The following is a 22,113-nucleotide window of genomic DNA, read 5'->3' on the forward strand; positions in this document are numbered from 1 at the left end:
CAAAAGCCATTTCTAAGAAAGAAATACCCAAGATTTGATGGTTAATTGAATTTTGGTGGGCCAGAGAGTTTGATAAAGTTAAGGTTAACAGAAATTCTTAGCTTAGCAAGTAATGATGTCATTAACAGAAAAGGATCATATAAAATATAATTGTGAAAACATTTTGAAAACTGGAAATCTGAGTGTAAGATACTAATCAGGTTCCTTTCTAGAGCACTTCCCACACTTCTCCTTTTCTTAACTTAGATGTGGATTATATTCATATTTCTTTCAATGTAAAAGTAACTCATGCTTATTATAGAAATTCATTCACTTAAAAACCGACTGAAATGTCTGTTAAGATCTGGGACTCTGCCTTGTACCTACTTAAAATGCAATGGTGTACAGATGAATGAGGAAACAAAACAGTGAAAAATGCATCTGAGACAACCATTATTACCATTTTTTATGTACTCACGAGTTTTTTTTTCTATGAATATTTTTTAGTTTATTTTTTTGGTTTATATAGTTGTGCTCATATAGTATAATGATTTTTATCTTGTTTTTTTCACTTCAAAAACATTTCCTCAAATTATTGTAAATTTCTCATACACAATAGTGATCTATGACCACCTATTTCTATGGAAGATATAACTGAATACATTTTTACTTACGGAATACTTAAGCTGTTTTAAAATTTCCATTATTATATAAAAAACCATAAAATACCTAGGAATAAATCTAACCAAAGAGGTGGAAAATCTATACACTGAAAACCACAGAAAGCTTATGAAAGAAATTGAAGAAGACACAAAAAAATGGAAAAAGATTCCATGCTCCTGGATAGAAAGAACAAATGTTGTTAAAATGTCGATACTACCCAAAGCAATCTACATATTCCATGCAATCCCTATCAAAGTAACACCAGCATTCTTCACAGAGCTAGAACAAATCATCCTAAAATTTGTATGGAACCAGAAAAGACCCCGAATAGCCAAAGCAATCTTGAAAAAGAAAACCAAAGCAGGAGGCATCACAATCCCAAACTTCAAGCTATACCACAAAGCTGTAATCATCAAGACAGTATGGTACTGGCACAAGAACAGACACTCAGATCAATGGAACAGAACAGAGAACCCAGAAATGGACCCACAAACGTATGGCCAACTAATCTTTGACAAAGAGGGAAAGAATATCCAATGGAATAAAGACAGTCTCTTCAGCAAGTGGTGCTGGGAAAACTGGACAGCGACATGCAGAAGAATGAACCTGGATCACTTTCTTACACCAGACACAAAAATAAACTCAAAATGGATGAATGACCTCAATGTAAGACAGGAAGCCATCAAAATCCTCGAGGAGAAAGCAGGCAAAAACCTCTTTGATCTTGGCCGCAGCAACTTCTTACTCAACACGTCTCTGGAGGCAAGGGAAACAAAAGCAAAAATGAACTACTGGGACCTCATCAAAATAAAAAGCTTCTGCACAGCAAACAACCAGCAAAACTAAAAGGCAACTGACAGAATGAGAGAAGATACTTGTATACGACATATCAGATAAAGTGTTAGTATCCAGAATCTTTAAAGAACTTCTCAAACTCAACGCCCAAAAAACAAATAATCTAGTGAAGAAATGGGCAAAAGACATCAATAGACACTTCTCCAAAGACGACATCCAGATGGCCAACCGACACATGAAAAAATGCTCAACATCACTCATCATCAGGGAAATACAAATCAAAACCACAATGAGATACCACCTTACACCTGTCAGAATGGCTAACATTAACAACTCAGGCAACAACAGATGTTGGTGAGGATGCGGAGAGAAACGATCTCTTTTGCATTGTTGGTGGCAATGCAGACTGGTGCAGCCACTCTGGAAAACAGTATGGAGCTTCCTCAAAAAACTAAAAACAGAACTACCCTACGACCCAGCAATTGCACTACTAGGCATTTATCCACAGGATACAGGTGTGCTGTTTCGAAGGGACACATGCACCCCCATGTTTATAGCAGCACTATCAACAATAGCCAAAGTATGGAAAGAGTCTAAATGTCCATTGATGGATGAATGGATAAAGAAGATGTTGCATATATATACAATGGAGTATTACTCAGCAATCAAAAAGAATGAAATCTTGTCATTTGCAACAACATGGATGGAACTAAAGGGTATTATGCTAAGTGAAATCAATCAGAGAAAGACAAAAATCATAGGACTACACTCATATGAGGACTTTAGAGACAAAACAGATGAACATAAGGGAAGGGAAACAAAAATAATATAAAAACAGGGAGGGGGACAAAACAGAAGAGACTCATGGAGAACAAACAGAGGGTTACGGGGGGGTTGTGGGAGGGGGGATGGGCTAAACGGGTAAGGGTATTAAGGAATCTACTCCTGAAATCATTGCTTCACTATATACTAATTTGGATATAAATTTTAAAAATAAAAAATAAAATTAAAAAATTTCCATTATTATATATAATGCTGCAAAAATGAAATTATGGGATCAAAAGGTATGTTAATTTTAAAGGCACAAAAATTGCTGACTTGTTTTTTTCCAAAAGTGTTCAATCAATTTAGACTGCCAAAAGAAATATACGAACAAGCACATTTCATGGCATATTCACCAGCAACAAAACCATTAGAAAAATTTCCTGGTAACTCAAAAAGTAAAAATATATCACTGCAACTTAAAAGTTTCACTTCTTTGATCATCTGTCAAGGAGAAACATTTTCCCATTTGCTTTTATTTTCACTTTAGTAAATGAACCTGTTTTCTCAAGTTCTTTGCTCATTCATGTACATTGAACTTGGTGCTTTTGAAAGCATTTGTAGGAACACCTTAAAATTAAAGGTAAACATTTGGCTTTCTGCAACTGTGAAGTTGGAGAGATCCTGGCCAGGCCAAGGATGTTGGATCTTATTGGTCTCCCAGCCGTTCAACCCTTCCCTGGAGCCCCAATAAAATGATCTGATCCACATAAACAAATAGAGATAAACCTCTGTCTGCTACATATTTGCAAATTTCTAATCCCAGTTTGCACATCTTTAATTTATTCATTTGTATTGGGGGGAGGGAGGTGGGAGAAAAGGACAAAATAAATGGCAATGTTCTGAGTCAATGTAATAAATTTTCCCTTCATGAGTCCTTCCAGTTCTTTAAAGTTTGGAAGGTATTTCCCCATTCACATGAATTTTTTTTTTAATTTTTAAAAAATGTTTTATGTATTTTTGAGGTGAGGGGGAGAGTAGGAAGAGGGGCGGAGAGGGAGGGAGAGGAGACAGAGGATCTGAAGCAGGCTCTTGTGCTGACAGCAGAGAGTTTGACACTGGGCTCATGACTGGGAGATCATGACCCCAGATGAAGTCAGACGCTTAACTAACGGAATCACCCAGGTGCCCCCACATAAAATATCTTTCTTAAATGAAACTAGCATAAGGATATTTACTCTTTTTCATCTAACTCTTCAATTTACCTTGAATTTATTTTGGTATATAAGATGACATAAAGATTCAAATTTATTTTGAATACTATTTACCACTCTCAAAAACATGCACTGAACGTCTTCCTTTTTCTGCTGATTTCTGATGATTCTTTTATTATATTTAGAATATATATTTCTGGGATTTCAATTCACTTTCACCAACTTTACTATCAGTGCTATGCCAGTACCCTACTCTTTTATTTATTATAGTTTTACAGCGTGCTTTGATATCTGATAGGGCTACAGGGTTATTAGCTCTCTGGCACTGTTCTTGGTTTTTGACCTAAGTTATCTCATTTTTACCTCTAGTTTCTTGGACAAAACTAAGAATTATCTTGTTAATTTCTCAAACACATTAAAAAAAATCAGAATTATGCTAAACCTCAACCTCTAAGTTAACTTGAGAAAAACGGATATTTGTTAATAGTTGGGACTTCCCATTCAGGCACATGATGTTTTTCTCCCTGCAACCCCCAACCCCCCACCCTGCACGTATCCCAGTAATTTTCAGGTTTCTCCACAGGGGCTCACACATTTCTTATTAACATAATTTTATATTTTCTGTCCTTGCTATAAGCGACTTTTTCTACCATATTTTCTAAACAATTACTGCTATTATAAAGGAGAACTACTGAGTTTAAAGTATTTTCTTAAATCTAGTTACTCTACCTTCCTATTAATAAGTTCTAATAACTTCTCAGGTGACTCTTGGTTTTCCCAGGAATGCAATCATACCACCCAAAAATGGGATTGTAGAGCTTTTTTTTTTTTTTTTCCAGTATTTACTACTTTTCATTCTAATTCATTTCTTATTATATTGGTCAGAACATCCAGAGGAATATTATATAATAATGTAGTGATAACAGGTTTCTGAGTTTTAAACACTCATTGCTTCTCTAGTATTTCACTATCAATTTTTACTTTAGCTTTTAGTTTGATATGTTTGTTAAGGAAACTTCTCTTTATTTCTGGCTTTTAAAGGGACAAAAGGAAATTATTATTTTCTTTTCCATGTTTACCGATATGTTTACTTTCCTTATCAGATCTATTGACCTACATATTATAAAATTTCATATTTACCCATCTTTGCATTCTTAGATATTTGATAATCATAAAAGACTTAACATACTTAATTATTTTTATTTCTATTTTATTCATAGCTATTTGAGTTCTACATTCATAAAGTTTGCACAGGCTCATTTCTGGAATACAGCACCCTGGAAACATCTCTTTCAGTCACTAGCCATCTAGTGACAACTTTTCAGGCTCACAAAACCTAAGTGGCTTGTTCAGTGTCATGTGGTTGAAAGACAGGTTAGATATTCTGGTTCTGATCTAGAATTATAAGCAAATGTCCCATTTCAGTGCATCAACCCTTTATTCTCCCCCAATGTGAGAGAGAGCATCTCTTTTCAGCCCTCATCTTCTGGACAGCTAGAAAGATGGGCACATGGCAGCTCAGGGTACACTCTTCTCTTCTAAGACTCTAGGGGAAGTTCCACCTCTCCACACAGATCATTCAAAAAGTGGGTGTTTGTACAAAGGGAATAAATATTTCATAAGGAGGTGAGAGTAACATGGAGATATGTTACCTTATTTATATATGTCCTGTCTTTTACTTTTTCCCATTTCCCTAGGTGAAAGTGTTAACAGAAACCTACTCAGAGTTTTCATAAAATAAATTCTGTGTAACATGGCTGAGTTTCCTTCAGCAAAATAAGTAGTTAATTCTTAACTTTAATTCCTAGGTTAATCACAATGACACAGTATGGCAATGAACGCTTGGTTAGTACTAGGGCAGTCCACGGTCATGTTTTGTTTTGTTTTTGGTTTGTTTTTTTCATTATGCATACCACCCCCTAGAAGAGACGAAATTCTATATATAGTTTTACACATATAAAAAATGTCTGAAAGTATGCTTAGTAATTCTTTAAAAGTAACAATGAAAAACTTTGAATAACTGTGCCAAAATTATAGATCCTTTGTAAAGCAATCTCCATATAAATTAATTATAACAATTCATGTAGTTTTAAAAAGTACATGGACTTTATTGTTTACTATCAACCTGGTGAATGAGAAATACAGACAATAGGATCATCAACTTGAGAAGAATAAGTTATGGTGTGTGACCATCAAGAGCAGTCTAAATTGCTAAAAGTTAAGAGGTGAGAAAACATAAACACATATCTTTACCAAAAACTTAAATATGAACTAATATTCTCATTTATGTAAAGTGCCAATACAATGATGCCACAAAAACTTGTATCAATGATGCCAGGTAGGTAACTCAGTAATTAAAGGCAAAGAATTAGAGACTGAACTCATGTTAAAATCAAAACACATGGTTGTTTTCCTTATTTTCACATACATGACTTGTAAGGTTTATACAATGTCCAATGAGTACAAACCAGGTAACAAACAAAATGATATCTAAAAAGAGTAAATACTGTATTTAATAAAGACTTCATAACAAGTATCATGGGTAAGTGAAATATAAGCAGCTTCCAACATGACATGAGAATTCTATAAAAGTCTTGTAACATAGGGACTATATGACAATAGGACACAACTACAGACTTTAGTGCATGAGGGAGGACAAGGAAAGGAAATGACGGGTAGCATGAAACAAGTGCTACTTCAATGGCTATTGAATGCTATTAAAGATATCTGTCAGGGATTTTGAGATTCCAGGAATTGACAGGGAAAAATCAATCCATGGGAACATCAGACTAGATGTGAAATATGTACATCCATTTCTTAGTATCTTCTGTCCATCAATACCTCATTCCCATCAAGCTAAATCTCCATGTGCTAACTTCTCTTAGGAGTAGGTGTGAAACACAATTCAGATTCCTAGAGTTAGAATGAAATTTTAAGTTGTAATAGAACAAAAAGAACATTACTGCTTAGTAATCAAGAAACTTGTTAGAAGGCAGCCTTACTGTTCATTCTCTAGAGACTGGATCCATTAGTAAATCCTCAGAATGGACAAAATTCAATTCACTACATAATGTTAACGCCCCCAAATAAACTGATGAATAGGACACAGTTTGTGCTCTCAAGGAGTTTACAAATATTTGTCGAGTGTTTACTACCAACTAGGCACTGTCAAAAAACTTAACTGTATTAGTTATTTAATCCTCACTACAATGTTATGATGTAGGTATTGTTATCATCCCTCTTTTACAAACACGGAAATATGTGTTAATAACCCAGAGAATATTTAACCCAGACAGGGTAAATAACTTGCTTTAAGCTAAAAAAAACTACTAATCTCCATAGTCTGGCTCCAGAGCACATGCTCTTAACCATTATGACGTATATTTTGGAGAAAGAAAAGAAAACTAAAGAAGCCTAAGTACAGTAACTGTATTTTGTGAATATTCGAAGACTGTCCTGCCTTCAAATATTCCTACTGTCAAATTACTTACCTTCATTTTGATTGGGGAAAAAAATTATTTGCAGGAGAAATGTACTAATTTACATGCTTAATATTTATACTCAACAAAAAGACCACAGCATGATACATTTAACTGTTTTAGTCATGATACATTAGTAGATACATTTAACTATACAATAGTGTCCATGAACATTATTACATGGCTGTAAAAATTACTACCTTTTATTGTACAGAATTAGTGAAACTGAATTTGAGGAAATCTGGAGTCCCATAATATCATTAAGAAACTTGAAAGTTGGTCGTTTCTAGTGAACAGAAAATGAACAACCAATCTCCACACTATAAAATTACTAATATTCCAGACTGCTTTGAGTGTTGCTACCATTATAATTATCAAGACAAGTACAGAAGCTGCTTTGGAAAAGTCCTGTTCAACTTTTACAACTGCTATATAGTTAGAGAAAAAGAATACAGGGGTGCCTCGGTGGGCCAGTTAGTTGAGCATCGGACTTCGGCTCAGGTCCTGATCTCCTGGTCCATGAGTTCGAGCCCTGTGTCGGGCTCTGTGCTGACAGCTCAGAGCCTGGTGCCTGCTTTGGATTTGGTGCCTCCTTCTCTCTCTGCCCCTCCCCCACTCGCATTTTGTGTTTCCCTCTCTCTCTCTCTCAAACATAAACAAACATAAAAAAAAAAAAAGAATACAAGTATCTTTCATAAATACTTTAAGAAGCTGCCTTTCGGGGTCTCAAATGCAACTAATAATAGCCATTAGATTTTAAGGAAATCTTCATATAGAAAATAACTTTAAAGTGATGTTACTATTGGATGCCTGGGTGGCTCAGTTGGTTAAGCGTCCAACTTTGGCTCAGGTCATGATCTCACGGTTCACAGGTTTGGACCCTGTGTCAGGTTCTGTGCTGAGAGCTCAGAGCCTGGAGCCTGCTTCGGATTCTGTGTCTCCCTCTCTCTTTGCCCCTCCCCTGCTCACGCTCTGTCTCTCTCTCTCTCTTTCAAAAATAAACATTAAAAAAAATTTTTTTAATGATGTTACTATTAATATTTATAAATAAAAAAATGACAGTATCACACAGTTTTTCCTTTCTTTCCTGTCATGTGTGGTTTGATTTCAGATTGGACTTTAGTAGTTCTAGTTTCAATCTTTTCCCCCACAATTTTTCCCATCAAATATAGTGCTCTATATTTGATGACGTACCCTACAGACCTATATTATTCACAGAATAGCTTAGCTGGCGAAAAACTTCAAGGTTTTTGCACTTGCCAAGAAGTTAACCTCCTCAGACTCCTAAGGAAAACACACACACACACACTTCACTCACTTTTTAAGCTAAAGGCAGTCAATTGTTTCAAAATGCAACAATAGTACTTTCAGGTCTAGACCTGTAATAAGTCCGTCAAAAAAGTACTTGAAAAAGTACAATCTCTCAAAGAAAAATAAGGTACAGAAATGTGCTTAGCTTGTTGAAAAATGAGTACATACTCCAAATAACATCTCATAATTTGAACAGTTTGTTGGCTACAAAATATTCAAACCCTGAAGGTGAGTAATTTGAACGTTTATAGAAGCAAATCAGTGGCATAGATACCAATGCTTTCCAATCAAGGACAATTATTTTTGTCATCTTTCCTTATATTTGCACAAAAAGGATATATCTAGAAAAAAGGCTTACTATGCCTCTTGATTTATAGTCCTAAGATTAGAACACATTTTCTGAAGAACATTTAGTGGGACAGGTCATCAAAGGAAATTGTGGAACATACCTTCCTAGAAGTCTTTAACAAGTAGGGATGGTGATCAGTGGTATTAAGGGTGCTGTGACAGGTTTGCTGGCCTTCATAACTCTGTCACCTGGTGTGCAATAGATGACCTACTCTCAATGCCTATCAGTCATTTAACTGCTCTCAACGCCAGTAACCAAAACGGCCACTCCTACAGTAAGTCTGATTCTACAAAATCCCTGATGGTTTCAGAAAGAAAAAAAATCTTTCCAGTCCATTCTTTTTCTGATGGCAGCTTGTCTATGCCACAGAATTTCACACAAGAGCCTTCAAATATGTGCAAATTTATAAGCAAGCAGACAAAAAGATTTTAGCTTCTGAAAATACAACAGACATGGACTATCCTCCCTCGAGGGAGTGGCTTACTTACTCTTCCCTGAAATCAGAAATAGACTTTAAAATACTAGCAATATCCCAGAATTTTGGAATAGCAAAGAACATTAGATGTCTTGTGGGTAAAAGAAACAATTGTTGAAAGGTCAAGCTCTAAAACCAAACAGCCAGTTAACAGTTCAATACAGAGTCTAGATTTTAGATTCTTGATCCAATGTTCTTTTCACCATAACACACAGCCTCTCCTTAACCTATCAATCTTTGTTAAAATTATCTCTAAATAGCAATAGAAATCTGCAACTACTTAGCAACTTACAGAAAAGTGTTTCTGATATACTTCAAACCTATACTCAATAAATGATCAACTAAGACTGGCACAGAGCAATTTACCTAGTTTTAGATAGTTTGAAGTATGTAGCTACAAACTGATAAAAGAAAATTATTTTGATTCTCAATTATGATTCTACTGTGAAAATATCAATGCTTAGTGGCTAGTTATATCCAGGCACTATGCTAAGTGCCGAAGATAATAGGAATGAACATCCTGTCAAAAAATTTATGCTTAAAAATATCTTTATCATATTGTTTCAAATTTCTATAGTGCTGGTTTTTTTTTTTTTTTAATGTTTGTTTATTTTTGAGAGAGAGAGAGACAAAGTGTGAGCAGGCCAGGGGTAGAGAGGGAGACACAGAACCTGAAACAGGCTCCAGGCTCTAAGCAATCAGTACAAAGCCTGACTTGGGGCCTGAACTCACAAACTGAGATCATGACCTGAGCTGAAGCTGGGCGCTTAACTGGCTGAGCCACCCGGGTGCCCCTCTCTATGGGAAGTTTGTACGATGCACCTCTCCACTGAGTCTTACTAACTCCTGAGTTAGTATTCAGTTTGGCAAGAGAATTAAGATCAGAGTAGGATGATTCTATCCTGGTACAGCTTTTTTCAAATCAAAACACTTGACTTTTTTTACACAAATATTTAAAATATGATGTGTACCAGATAGGTATGGTCTGTAAAAATTCTTACTACATTTTTAAATCCCACCTTTATTTCAAATGGCAATGCTGGCTTTGATACAAAGACTCCTTTGTAACAACTGCAATTATATGCTAAAGGTTACTAAAACTTAATCTAGCAATTTAGATAAATTATCAAGGTAACTACTAGAATATTACAGAAAAAATGAGTATTTAATTGTTGGGCTAAATATGAAAGGTGTTATTCTTGTATTAGATGTAAACTTAAAATAATGATTAGTATGTATACATTCTTCCTTAATAATTTTATGTAATTTTAGGGATCATTTAAATTATCTCATTAATTACATGAGTTACTTAGCAAGCAACATATTAGAGTTCCTATCATCTCAATGCAGAAAAAGAGGCAAAAACTTGATATAATCTGCCTCCTCTCCCCCATACACATATATAAAGCAGCAGTTTGTGGCTGGAATTCAGTCCATTAGTCCTCTAGATCAGAGCTCTATAATCCACCCTAAGAACAGCTTCACCTTAATAAATATTAAACTTGAAAAAGCTCTAAGGTACCACATTTATTACAAATTCTTTAGTGGAACATTTTAACTTGAAACTCCCCAAACTATGTATTTGGGGACAGGGAGAAGAAACACCTAAAAATTCCTTAACCAGGATCAGTCAATCAGTTCATAGAAAAAGGGTTAAATGTGAATAAGATATATAGCTATACAACATTACTGGTATATCTAAGGTCTAATAACCTTTTTTGAATGATGGAAATCTCAAGCCTTCAAGTTGAATGCTCAGACTTCATTCACTATGTGTTGCTTCAAATTTCTTTATGCCCTAACACTTCAGTTTCTTCTCCCCACAGTTTTCAGTTTTTATTATAGAATTTTTCTCCAAAATGGTAATAAAATTCACTTTAAACATAAACTTAAGGGAAAACTCAGGCATGCCAATTCGATTTATATAAAAATAAGATCGGTATCAAAAAACTTTAGCAAAGAGATATTAGTACACTGTAAGGTTGCTCTCTATTACCAAATAAATCCTAAGATAACTATATAAAAAACATGGCTCCCAAATAAACAATTTCAGTCTGTTGATATTTGAAATTGTTACTGTGACATCAAGAACAATCTTATCTTCTGGAATTGGCCCTGACCAGAGGTGTATTTCCTATATCTCCTAGAAATTACCAAATAATGATTCCTGAGTTTTAAGCTTTGGTGAACAGAGACTTCACCAAAATTGCTGGGTCTTCTTTTTATAGATCACCCTTAGTTTTAATTTGTCCCCTTCTTTTGGAGCGGTCAAGTCTGATTTCACTTATCTTTGTAGGTGGTATAAGGTCACCAGACTCTCTCCTCCTTCAAATTATAGATGTATTGATAGTTTAGCATTTGATATCCTGTCATGATTGAAATTTCTAAGCACAATTATTTCCCAGGCTAACACGTGGGTATTTGACAGTCTAATGGGGTTCTGAGAAAATGAAACTAAAAGCCACAGTTGTTTTGGTCCCTAGTCACATCTGTAATGCTAGCACTCAGCAAAGTGGAAAACAGGATTTAATACATAAACTATGTCTTTCTGTTATCTAAGTCCACTCATGAGATCTAACACCTCCTAAGGGGAAAGGAAATGAAAATTTATTAAGTACCTAACACAGGACAAAAACTCTTTTAGATGTATATTATCTCATTTAATTCAACAACAACTCTACTGAATAGTAATTACTCCTATTATGCAGATTAGGAAATCTGTCTAAAGTAATCCTGACAGTAACTCTAAGAGCCAGGTATTAAACCAAGGAGCTTCAGATTCTAAAACCAATTATTTTTAGTTTTTTGGTACTCATAAGACTTTAAGGCCAGATCACTGAGTACCATGTAGAGCACCCAGTACAATCTCTCTGTGTTACAGATGAGGAAACAGAAGCCCCAAAAGACTGAGACTTGCCCAAGGACATAATGCTTGTAGTGAAATGGATTTGAATTCAAGTCTCCTGATTTCCTGGGCAGTTCTGTGCATAATAATGATCCTTATTTTTGTTTGTATGTGTTTGGGGTTGAGTCACACTTGATATAATTCATGTATAATTTATAACGTCTCAACTGTCTCTAAACGAAATTGTACGTGTGGCAAGTTCAGGGATAGACACTTTTAGTGACCAAAGATATTAAATGTATTTAGCAGAAGTAAAAACTTAATTGGTGTTCATAAATTATTACATGTTGTAAAAAATCTGTTGCCAATATATTTATTCAGTTAATAAGTGCCTATTATCTGCTGGCTACTGTGCTTGGCAATAAGAATACAACTGTATATAAAATAGAAAAATTCCCTATCCTTCACATAGAATTTATATCCTGGTGGAGGATACAAATAAACAGTCAATTATAATGCAGTGAGTCAATGCTATGACAGTAGGAATACAAGATGCTATGGGAACAGGAGGCAGGGATACCTAACCCAGACTAGACTTTTAGGAGGAGGAGGTATGAAAGATGAGTAGGAATCAGCTAGTTAAGGCAGAGGTATGGAGTGCGCGAATATTTCAGGAAGAGTATTTGCACATGAAAGCAGGGAAAGGTCAACGAAGCTGTGGGAGGAGAAATTAACCTAGAAAGACAAGCAAGGACCAAATCATACAGGTCCTTGGAAACAAGGGCTTTACAATTTTGTATATTAGAATTACCTGGGGAACTTTAAAACAAACAAACAAACCACAGATGTCTAGGCTCCATTTCAAACCAATTAAATCAGAATCTCTGGGAATGAGGCCCTGGCACTGGTAGTTTAAAAAAGCTAACTAGAAGATTCTAACGTATAGCCAAGATTGAAAACCACTTTTAAAGCTATATAAGGAATTAAAAAATATGCTTATTACTGGAAATCATGAAAAAGGTGGTCTTAAGTAATTAACTTTTCTGGGCCTTAGTTTGTCTATCAGAAAGCAGGAAGAAGCAAGTTAGAGATAGTCTGATATAGTGAAAGCAGTCAGAAAACATTGGTTTTGTCAATGAATCTGTCACCTGACACCTGTATGACCTTAGATTAAAATGTCACTTCTCAAAGATAGTGATACTGCCTGCCTACAGGACTGCTGTAATTCAAGACAACACTTAAGAAAAAGCTTAATAAATGGGCTAATAAAATAGAAACTAGAATATTCCAAGATTTATGCTGCCAAAATTGCACAATTTTAAAGATCATAAATATTTTCACCAAGGATGAAATCTTGTATGATGCTTAAGGAATACATTTCATTCATTTAAAGAATAATGCCTACCTTGGAATTCAAGATATTAAAAAAATAAAATAGGGAACTGATCCTTTTAATGCTATTCTAGTTGCTAAAGAGATCAAATGGGATTAAGTTAGCTCTTTTCAAATAAACAGATCAACAGAGCAAATGCCCTTTAATGGTAACAACAAATGTTTAAAACTCCTTTGTTCACTAAAGGGCTCTAATCATGAAAGCTACAAATAAAGTAAACTGTCTTAGGAAAAACATTATTATGATCTACCTTATTATACAAGTATTTTATTTATAAATTTAGTGTTTTGTTTTTTTTTTTTTAAAGGAATACTTCTTTGGGATGGAGAGGATCTTATCCTCACAGGAAGGAAGGTCTGCCTCCAGAAGGACTGTTCCATACACAGAGCCAGGCAGTCACTTGTTCTTTTCGCCTCCCTTTTATACATATCCAGCCCATGAGAATATACACTTTCATGAAGTAATCTTTCAGTTCAAGTACAGTATTGTATGCAGTGATATCTCTTTCATGTTATATCTAATTTACTTAAAATTTAAAAACTTTATATATATTAAAGCAATTCTGCATTTACATATGTGGTTTATTTTGAATTCTTCAAGTAAAACTGACAGAAATGCCTTTCAAACTTTATACTCATAGTTGATAGAATATTAATATTAATTTACGGTCTTGCTATTTCCCCCATGGAGCTATTACTATTATGATGTGCTATCACATCATAATCACCTATTTTGTGATTTTAATAGAAAACCACTCCATTTTACAATGATGAAAACTGCACAAGAAACTTGTGAAAAAAGTTATGGATGAAATTTTAATTTTATCCCAAAACACAGGATGAGAAAACTTAAAAAACGAAACAAACACCAACACACACACACACACACACACACACACACACACACACACACACCCCTGCTGGGCCCTCTTCAGATAATTTTGGTTGATGACACTGCAGAACAGTTAATCTGATAATTAAAATTTTCCATACCATGTGATGTTTAGCTACAGATCTACGCTATCAACCAGAATTCAATACTTCAGTTAAAAAATCTTAAAACTTGAAAACACAGACATATTAACAAATTCTTACACTTGCAGTTGCTCTGAGGGCTCCTTAATAAAGACGTAAAGTGTTCTGATCTATCCAAGTTAAATTAGCAACATGGTTAACTTAAGTATTTCCAGGTCTTAACATCACACAATCCAGCACACAAGCAAATTTGTAATACCCGAAGAATCTATTTTCTAAGCAGGAAAACATGCAACCAATATTGCCCGCAGTGGTTCAAATGTTGGCCATTGAAATCACCCGACTTGAGTTACCAGGAGTTCATCTACCCAAGTTTTCTGGGGGTTCTCCCAGGCCTCACAAACTGGATTCAAAACATCATCTCACAAACCCATGTCCCGCATGTGCACAAAGTCGCTGGAATGAGGAAGCTTCTCAAAAACGAAATCACAACTCTAATTCATTAAAGAATATGCAGGCTGTTTTCTACAAAGCCCTCTCTTGTCGCGCTCCCCTTATCGTTCATTAACTATGTAAACAGTTCCCCCGTTATTGACATCTAAGAAAACAGTTTTCGATCCCCAATTCTGGGAACAAGCCACCATCACCACTATTCCTTTAGCATCCTAAAATAAACCCCTCAAGCCGCGGTCAAAACACTGGCGGAACGTCTGGTGTTTACATAGCCCAATCCTGGGCGTACCCTACCTTTCTGAACCACTTAGGAGCTATGAAGCAGACATCGCATAATAGACTTAGTAAAGACACAAATCACGAGACAGTGTCTCAGGTCTATGAATGAAAGATCCAATACGTTTGATTGTCTTGGTTAAAAGGGGGGAAAAAAACAACCTCGGGAGGAAGGGTGGGAGGGGAACTGCGGGGTGGGGGGAGCGGTTTTCCTTCCCAGCCCCAGCCGGGCGATTTAAACTCAGCGTGAGGCAAACACAGGGTCGCCCGGCTGGCGGGGCCGGAGTCCTGGGGCATGACAGCAGCCCCTCTGGAGCAGCTCGCGGCTCCGCCAGGATCCCTCACGCCGCGCTGCTCGCGGCAGCCCGGCCACCCGCGGGCCGGGTGGGCGTGCAAGGGTGCGGGGGACCGAGCTACCGCGACCGGGGCGGCGGCCCTTGGGTGCGCTTCCTCAGATTCCAGCCGCCCATCCCCAAAAATGAGAAAGGAAGGAAACGAGGAGCGAGGCGGCGGCCAGGGTGGAAAGGAGAGTAAGCCGCGAGCCCTCGCCTCTGCATCTGGGTGAGGCCAGCGGCAGGCGGGGAAGAGGGAGCGGCGATCGCTGGCGAACTCCGACGCGGGCCGACGCTGAGAGACGACCCGTGGGTAGCCCCCGCCCAATACGACGGGCGCGCCGGAGAGGCCCCCACACCCACCCCGTTCCCATCCCAGCCGCGCCCGCTCCCAGCCATTCCGCGCTGTACTCACGCTCGGGGCTCCTCCAGCCTCCGCGGCTCTAACCGCATCGGGTCCCAGCCCCGCGGGCGGCGGCGGCGGCGGCGGCGCCGAGGGAGAGGAGAGCGGGCGGCTCGGCCCCCGCCTCCCGGCCCCTCTCCCCCGCCGCTCCGGAGCTGCCCGGCCGGGCCCGAGCCCTGCCTCGCCGGCGGCCCCAGCCCCAGCGGCCGCGGCAGCAGCAGCCCTAGACCTCAGCGGCCGCAGCGGCGGCACCGGAACTGCCGCTTTCTCCTTCTAGCTCCCTCTCCTCTCTAGCCCCCGCCACACGCCCCCGCCCCCGTCTCCTTTCTCTGTCACCCTGTTTTTTTTCCTTTTGTTTCCAGAATAAACTTTATTGGTCTCTTTTCCGCTCACATCGTGTAAACAAACAACGAACTCTTCCCCACCCCCTCGACTCCCCCCCTCCTCGGGCAGAGGAGGGTAAGAGCTGAGGAGGGGCTGAGCTTACAATACCCCGGAAGTAGATGTGCAAAGGAGGGAAGTGAAATTGCGGAGACCTGGAGGGGGCAGTGGGCAAATCGGGTAACAGTGTGCCAGTGCGCCTGCGCCTTGCTTTTCCGCCCGAAGTTCGCGTGTTTTGTGTGCCGGGGTGGGGGGGGGCCTCTGGCGCACGGGTGTTTATGTTCCGTCCTTTGCAGCAGTGGGGATGTTGTGTCATCTTAGGACGGCATATGTGTTGTGTGTCCATTTCTGCGGGCACCAGGCAGGCCTGGGTAGAGAAATAGTGTTAGGATCGAGTTCATTTACGCTCTTGGAGGAAATGAGATTTCCTCGTGTTTGGGAGCGAGAGAAGGGGCCTCGGCTAACCGCGGCTGTCAGTGACTAACCAGAAGCGGTTATGGATATTAGAAGGCATTTTACAAAGCGTTACTGAGTGTCCTTCTGCCAACATAAAGTTAAGTTGTAGCCCAAATTGGAAGAGAAAGTGCTATTGCGCTCTGCAATCCTTTGACTCACTCCGGGGAGACCTTTTGCAATGCTCTTTTTTTCAGATTTGAATCAGCTTGTAGGAATAAATTCTGGCTTGAGAAGACGAGTGTTTTTCGCGTAGTGTCCACAGAGACTTCAGAAAAGCCATCTCAGCTATAGATTAGATTGAAGCTTTGTGCTGCGGGCCATAGAAACCCACTCTCCCCACCCCTCCACCCCCCCTTTTTTTGAGAGTAAAGAGATCTATTGCTTTTTGAGATCGCTACTGGTAAGGGTCCAGCGTTCTGCGTACTTCCCCCCCCTGGTGGTCTTTCATTGTATCGAAAAGGCAAAGGAAAGTGATTGGAAGTCTTTGATACAAGTCCCCAAATATCCGTTTTCCCTTCAATTTTTTAAGTAGAGGACTTGGAAATGACCCGCCCTAGAGATGTTACAGGCAGTTTCATTTGTCATCCAAGAGCCAAAAACCCTGACCAATAACCAATTTTTGTTGGAACACCACACGTTCATAATCGTAAATGAGATCCATTCTTTTATGTTGCCCTAGTTTTCATTTGAGTGCGTTTCTTGTTTTCTTTCTTTTCTTAAGCTCTGGTTTCCATCTCACATTCCAAGGGTCTATGTTTCTAAATATTTTTCTTGAATCTGTTTTTTTTCCCCACAGTTTCAGAACATTATGTTACACCAGAGCAGGGAATTTAAGAGCGGGGCGGGGGAGGGAGGAGAGGGAGGGAGGCGGGAGCAATAACATTGAATCGCTAGTCAAAGTAAACCTTAAGGCAGCACTTCCAAAACTGTGTTTCCAGACAGAGTTCTGTGAGATACTAATAGGTAGTCTTTGCTAGGTATATTTTTCCTTCTAAAATTTATTTTTAAATAAGAAAATGCTAATTACATTATATAATTTTTGTTATGTGATGACAACCCTTTAAGAAATGTGTCATAGCAGAAAATGCCATGCCTGGTATTTGAATGCATGATTATTCACTGTGCAGGAGTAGCATTTTTTGCCCACTTCACAGTTGATGCATTTGGTTTATTTGGTGACCATTGATCTATCATGTGTTTTATCTTGCTTTCAAAGGTGTTTGTACTATTATTCAGTGTATAGAATATGTTAGACATGTGTATGACAAAACTCATTGGTCAAGGTCCTGTGGCTGTAGGAAAAATGTTTTATTTTTTAATTAAAAAATGTTTATTTATTTTTGAGAGAGAGAGTGTGTGTGTGTGTGTGTGTGTGAGCAGGGGAGGGGCAGAGAGACAGGGAGAGGGAGAATCCCAAACAGGCTCCACACTCAGCAAGGAGCCCACCTCCGGGCTCAGTTTCACAGCTGTGAGATCATGACTTGAGCCGAAATCAAGAGTCTGATTTTGTTGGATTTTGGCCTACCATTTTATTATTTTATTATTTGTTTTCTGTTTGTTCCTTATGTTTTTTCTGTTTTCACTTTCCTGCCTTATTTTGGATTATTTGAATGTTTTTAATTTTCCATTTTAATTTATATATTGTCCTTTTGAACATTCTCTCTCTCTCTCTTTGTTTTGTATTTGCTCTATGGCTTACAGTATATCACCATAAACTTTTGCAGTCTACTGAGTGTTAATATTCTATCACTTCAAGTAAATTTTAGAAAGATACTTTGCAGTCATATAGGTCCTTTCCCCCATTCATTGACCTTTATTTCATAGCTGGTATATGTATTTGGGAATCCCATCATTTTTGCTTTCAATAGTTATACATATTTTTTGTATGTATACAATATACATACTATTGTATACAATAGTTATACATAAAGAATTTAAATGGAAAAAAAAAGTCTTTTATACTTAGCCATCCATTTCCATTTCTCTTCTTTCATTGCTGAAAATCCATGTTTCCTTTTAGTATAATTTCCCTTTAGCCTGAAGAACTTCCTTTAGCATTTCCTTTGAGCAGTTCTGCTGGTGACAAATTCTCTTAGTTTCTCTTCATTTGAGGAAGTTTTATTTAGTTTTTGTTCCTGTGGGATATGTTAGCTGGTTATAGAATTCTGGCGTTAACAGGTTTTTTCCTCTAATATTTTAGAGATGTTGTTCTCTTCTCTTCAGGCTCCACCTGTGGTCATACAAATAGTTTTCCCCCATATGTACTTTGTTACTTTTCTCTAGATTATTTCCATATTTAACATTTTTTCTTTCATTGGTTTATAACGTGTTTAGGTGGTTTTTTTCTTTGAGTTTATTCTACTTGGGTTTGCTGAGTTCTTTTAAAAAGTTTGTTTTAATGTTTTATTTATTTTTGAGAGCAAAAGAGACAGAGCATGAGTCGGGGAGGGGCAGAGAGAGGGAGGGAGACACAGAATCTGAAACAGGCTCCAGGCTCTGAGCTGTCAACACAGAGCCCTACTTGGGGCCAAACTCACAGACCATGAGATCATGACCTGAGCTGAAGTTGGGCACTTAACTGACTGAGCCACCCAACACCCCATGGTTTGCTGAATTCTTGAACTTGAAAACTTACATATTTTGCTAAATTTGGGAGGTTTTCAGCAATTATTTCATCAAATATTTTCCTATCTCAATTTCTTTCTCCTCTTCTAGGAATCCAATGACAAGAATGTCAGACATTTTGATATTTTCCTACCTGTCTTTAAGGCTCTGTTAATGTTTTTGATCTTATTTATTTCTCATATTGGAAAATTTCTGCTGATCTGTCTTCCAGTTCACTGAATTTTTGTCTGTTTTATATCCATTTCTGCTACTGAGCCCACCTAGCAAATTTTAAAATTTCAGATGTTGTATTTATCAATTCTTAATTTTCTCACTGGCTCTTTTTTAATGGTTTCTATATCTCTACTAAGAACCAGTGTTTTCCCATTCATTTCAAATTTGTTTGTCTTTACCTCAGAGACTATAGTTAGTAGCATACCTTGCAGGCATTTTTATGAGGCTTAGTGGGAGAAACAGTTCCTAAAGGAAGAATAGCCAATTTTACTTCCTTAAAAAAAAAAATCAACATTGCTAAGAAAACAAATTGCATACCTTGACTACAACAGAGAACAATTTTCTTATACTCAATAGCTATGGTTATAATTAAATCTGCAGTTACTAAAGATATTTGCAGTGCTATTATATAGTCTAAGGTTTTTCACAATACTCTGTTAAAATATTTCTACCTAGGAAATAAGAATATGTGTATTTGTGCTAACCCTGTAGTTAGTCAGACCAGTTGTAGGAGAAGAGTAGGACCATGAGTTTCTTTTATTTATTTATTTATTTATTTATTTATTTATTTATTTATTTTTACATGGGCTGTATGCCCAGCATGGAGCCCAACACAGGGCTTGAACTCATGACCCTGATGTCAAGACCTGAGATGAGATAGTCAGGTGCTTAACTAACTGAGCCACTCAGGCACCCCTTGAGTTACTGATGGGTCAGGTGAAACAAATCTTTTAATTTAGCCAAATCATTTTTAGTGTTCCCTGACTCATAAATACCTAAATATTGAAAAAACCAGCTGTTTATTTTCTTCCCTTTGGTGAAACATTCTCATGTGAAACAGAGTTTTTGCATTATGTAAGAATAAAAGCAATTTGTAGAAATGGACTTGATTTTGCAATGAGTAAGAGTATCCATTTCAACAAACATCATTCCTGGTAGTTAGTGGGTATTATAGGATAAGGCAGAAACATCTATTCTTATTAAAATGTTGGCCTTTTACAAATGTAATTGTATAAGAGCTTCCTCATTAAAATATTATTTTTATTCCCTTAAAAATAATACATAACGACAAAGAAACAACTTATCAAACTCAACACCACAAAAATAAATAATCCAGTTAAGAAATGGGTAGAAGACATGAACAGACACTTCTCCAAAGAAGATACACAAATGGCTAACAGACACGTGAAAAATGTTCAACATCACTCATGAGGGAAATACAAATCAAAACCACAATGAGATACCACCTCATACCTGTCAGAATGACTAAAATTAACAACTCAGAAGCAATGGATGTTGGTGAGGATGCAGAGAAAGGGAAACCCCCTTACACTGTTGGTGGGAATGCAAACTGATGTTGCTACTGTGGAAAACAGTGTTGAGGTTCCTTAGAAAGATAAACATAGAGCTGCCCTATGACCCGGCAATTGCACTACTAGGTAATTATTCAAAGGATACAAAAATACTGTTGGAAGGGGCACATGCACCCCACTGTTATTAGCAGCACTGTCAACAATAGTCAAGTTATGGAAAGAGTCCAAATGCCCATCGACTGATAAGTGGAAAATGAAGCATATACAATATATACAATAGAATATTACTCAGCTATCAAAAAAAATGAAATCTTGTCATTTGCAATGACGTGGATGGAACTAGAGTGTATTATGCTAAGCGAAATAAGTCAGAGAAAGGCAAATACCGTATGATTTCACCCATATGTGGAATTTAAGAAACAAAACAGATGAACATAGGGGAAGGGAAGGAAAAACAAAATGAAAAAATAAGATAAAACAGAGAGGGAGGCGAACCATAGAGATCTTAACTATAGAGGACAAACTGAGGATTGCTGGAAGGGAGGTGGGTGGGGGATGGGCTAAATATGTATGAGCATTAAAGGGCACTTGATGAGCACTGGGTGTTATATGTAAGTAATGAGTCACTAAATTCTACTCCTGAAACCAATACTGCACTATATGTTAAATAACTTGAATTTAAATAAAATCTTGGAAGAAAAATAAATTCAACCCATTAAAATATGTTTAAAGGGAAAAAAACCAAGGCTCCCTAAAAGATAGAGGATGGTTATTTTTACTTTGGTATACATCTTCCTAGTCTTTTTTCCCCCCAATGTATATACACAAGTTATTTTACAAAATAATAAAAAATTATAGCCAACGTAGATGTTTTTCAATAAGTGAATAGTTAAACTGAAATACTAATCAGCAATAAAAATCAGCCCTGAAATACTAACCAGCAATAAAAAGGAACAGACTCCTGATACATGCAACAGCTTGGATGAATCTACTGAGATGCATCTTTTGTAAATGATTTATCTTGCTTCTTTGCCATTTTCCTGGTCTCTTCATATATTTGAAATGCCATATTTTTAATATAATAAATTCCTGCATACATCTGAATCTGTTTCTGGACTTTACTCTGTTTTATTAATCTCTGTCTATGTTAGCATGGCAGTATTTGAATTATGGTAACTTTATTATTCATTTTGATATCTAATACCTCACTATTCTCTTAAAAATGTATTGGCTAATCTTTTGGAGAAAATTTAAATTCAGAAAAGTACAAAAATAAGATAACAAACACTCATTTTCTTACCACCCAGAATTAACAATTATTTAACAGTCTGTTATGCTTAAGTGAAATTTGTTTTACATCAAAGAAATAAAATATTGCAACAAAGCTGAAGCACTTGACCCCTTACCCAAGTTCAATCCCAA

The 22,113-nt window shown here is 37.2% G+C and overlaps 1 protein-coding gene across 2 annotated transcripts in view; it reads right to left on the reverse strand.

Annotated features, from left to right (window-relative positions):
* The window catches only part of PIK3CA (phosphatidylinositol-4,5-bisphosphate 3-kinase catalytic subunit alpha), a 78,797-nt gene extending 62,597 nt beyond the window's left edge, over nt 1–16,200 (reverse strand). The window contains exon 1 of one of the 2 annotated variants that reach the window (XM_049629549.1): nt 15,716–16,200. The gene's annotated coding sequence lies outside the window, so the exon portion shown is untranslated. Of the gene's footprint in view, nt 1–1,302; nt 15,695–15,715 lie in introns of those variants that run through there. The other variant, XM_049629551.1, reaches the window with a different exon arrangement.
* Nucleotides 16,201–22,113: the final 5,913 nt, after the last annotated feature.

Source organism: Panthera uncia, chromosome C2 (assembly GCF_023721935.1).
Source record: "Panthera uncia isolate 11264 chromosome C2, Puncia_PCG_1.0, whole genome shotgun sequence".
NCBI lineage: Eukaryota > Metazoa > Chordata > Mammalia > Carnivora > Felidae > Panthera > Panthera uncia.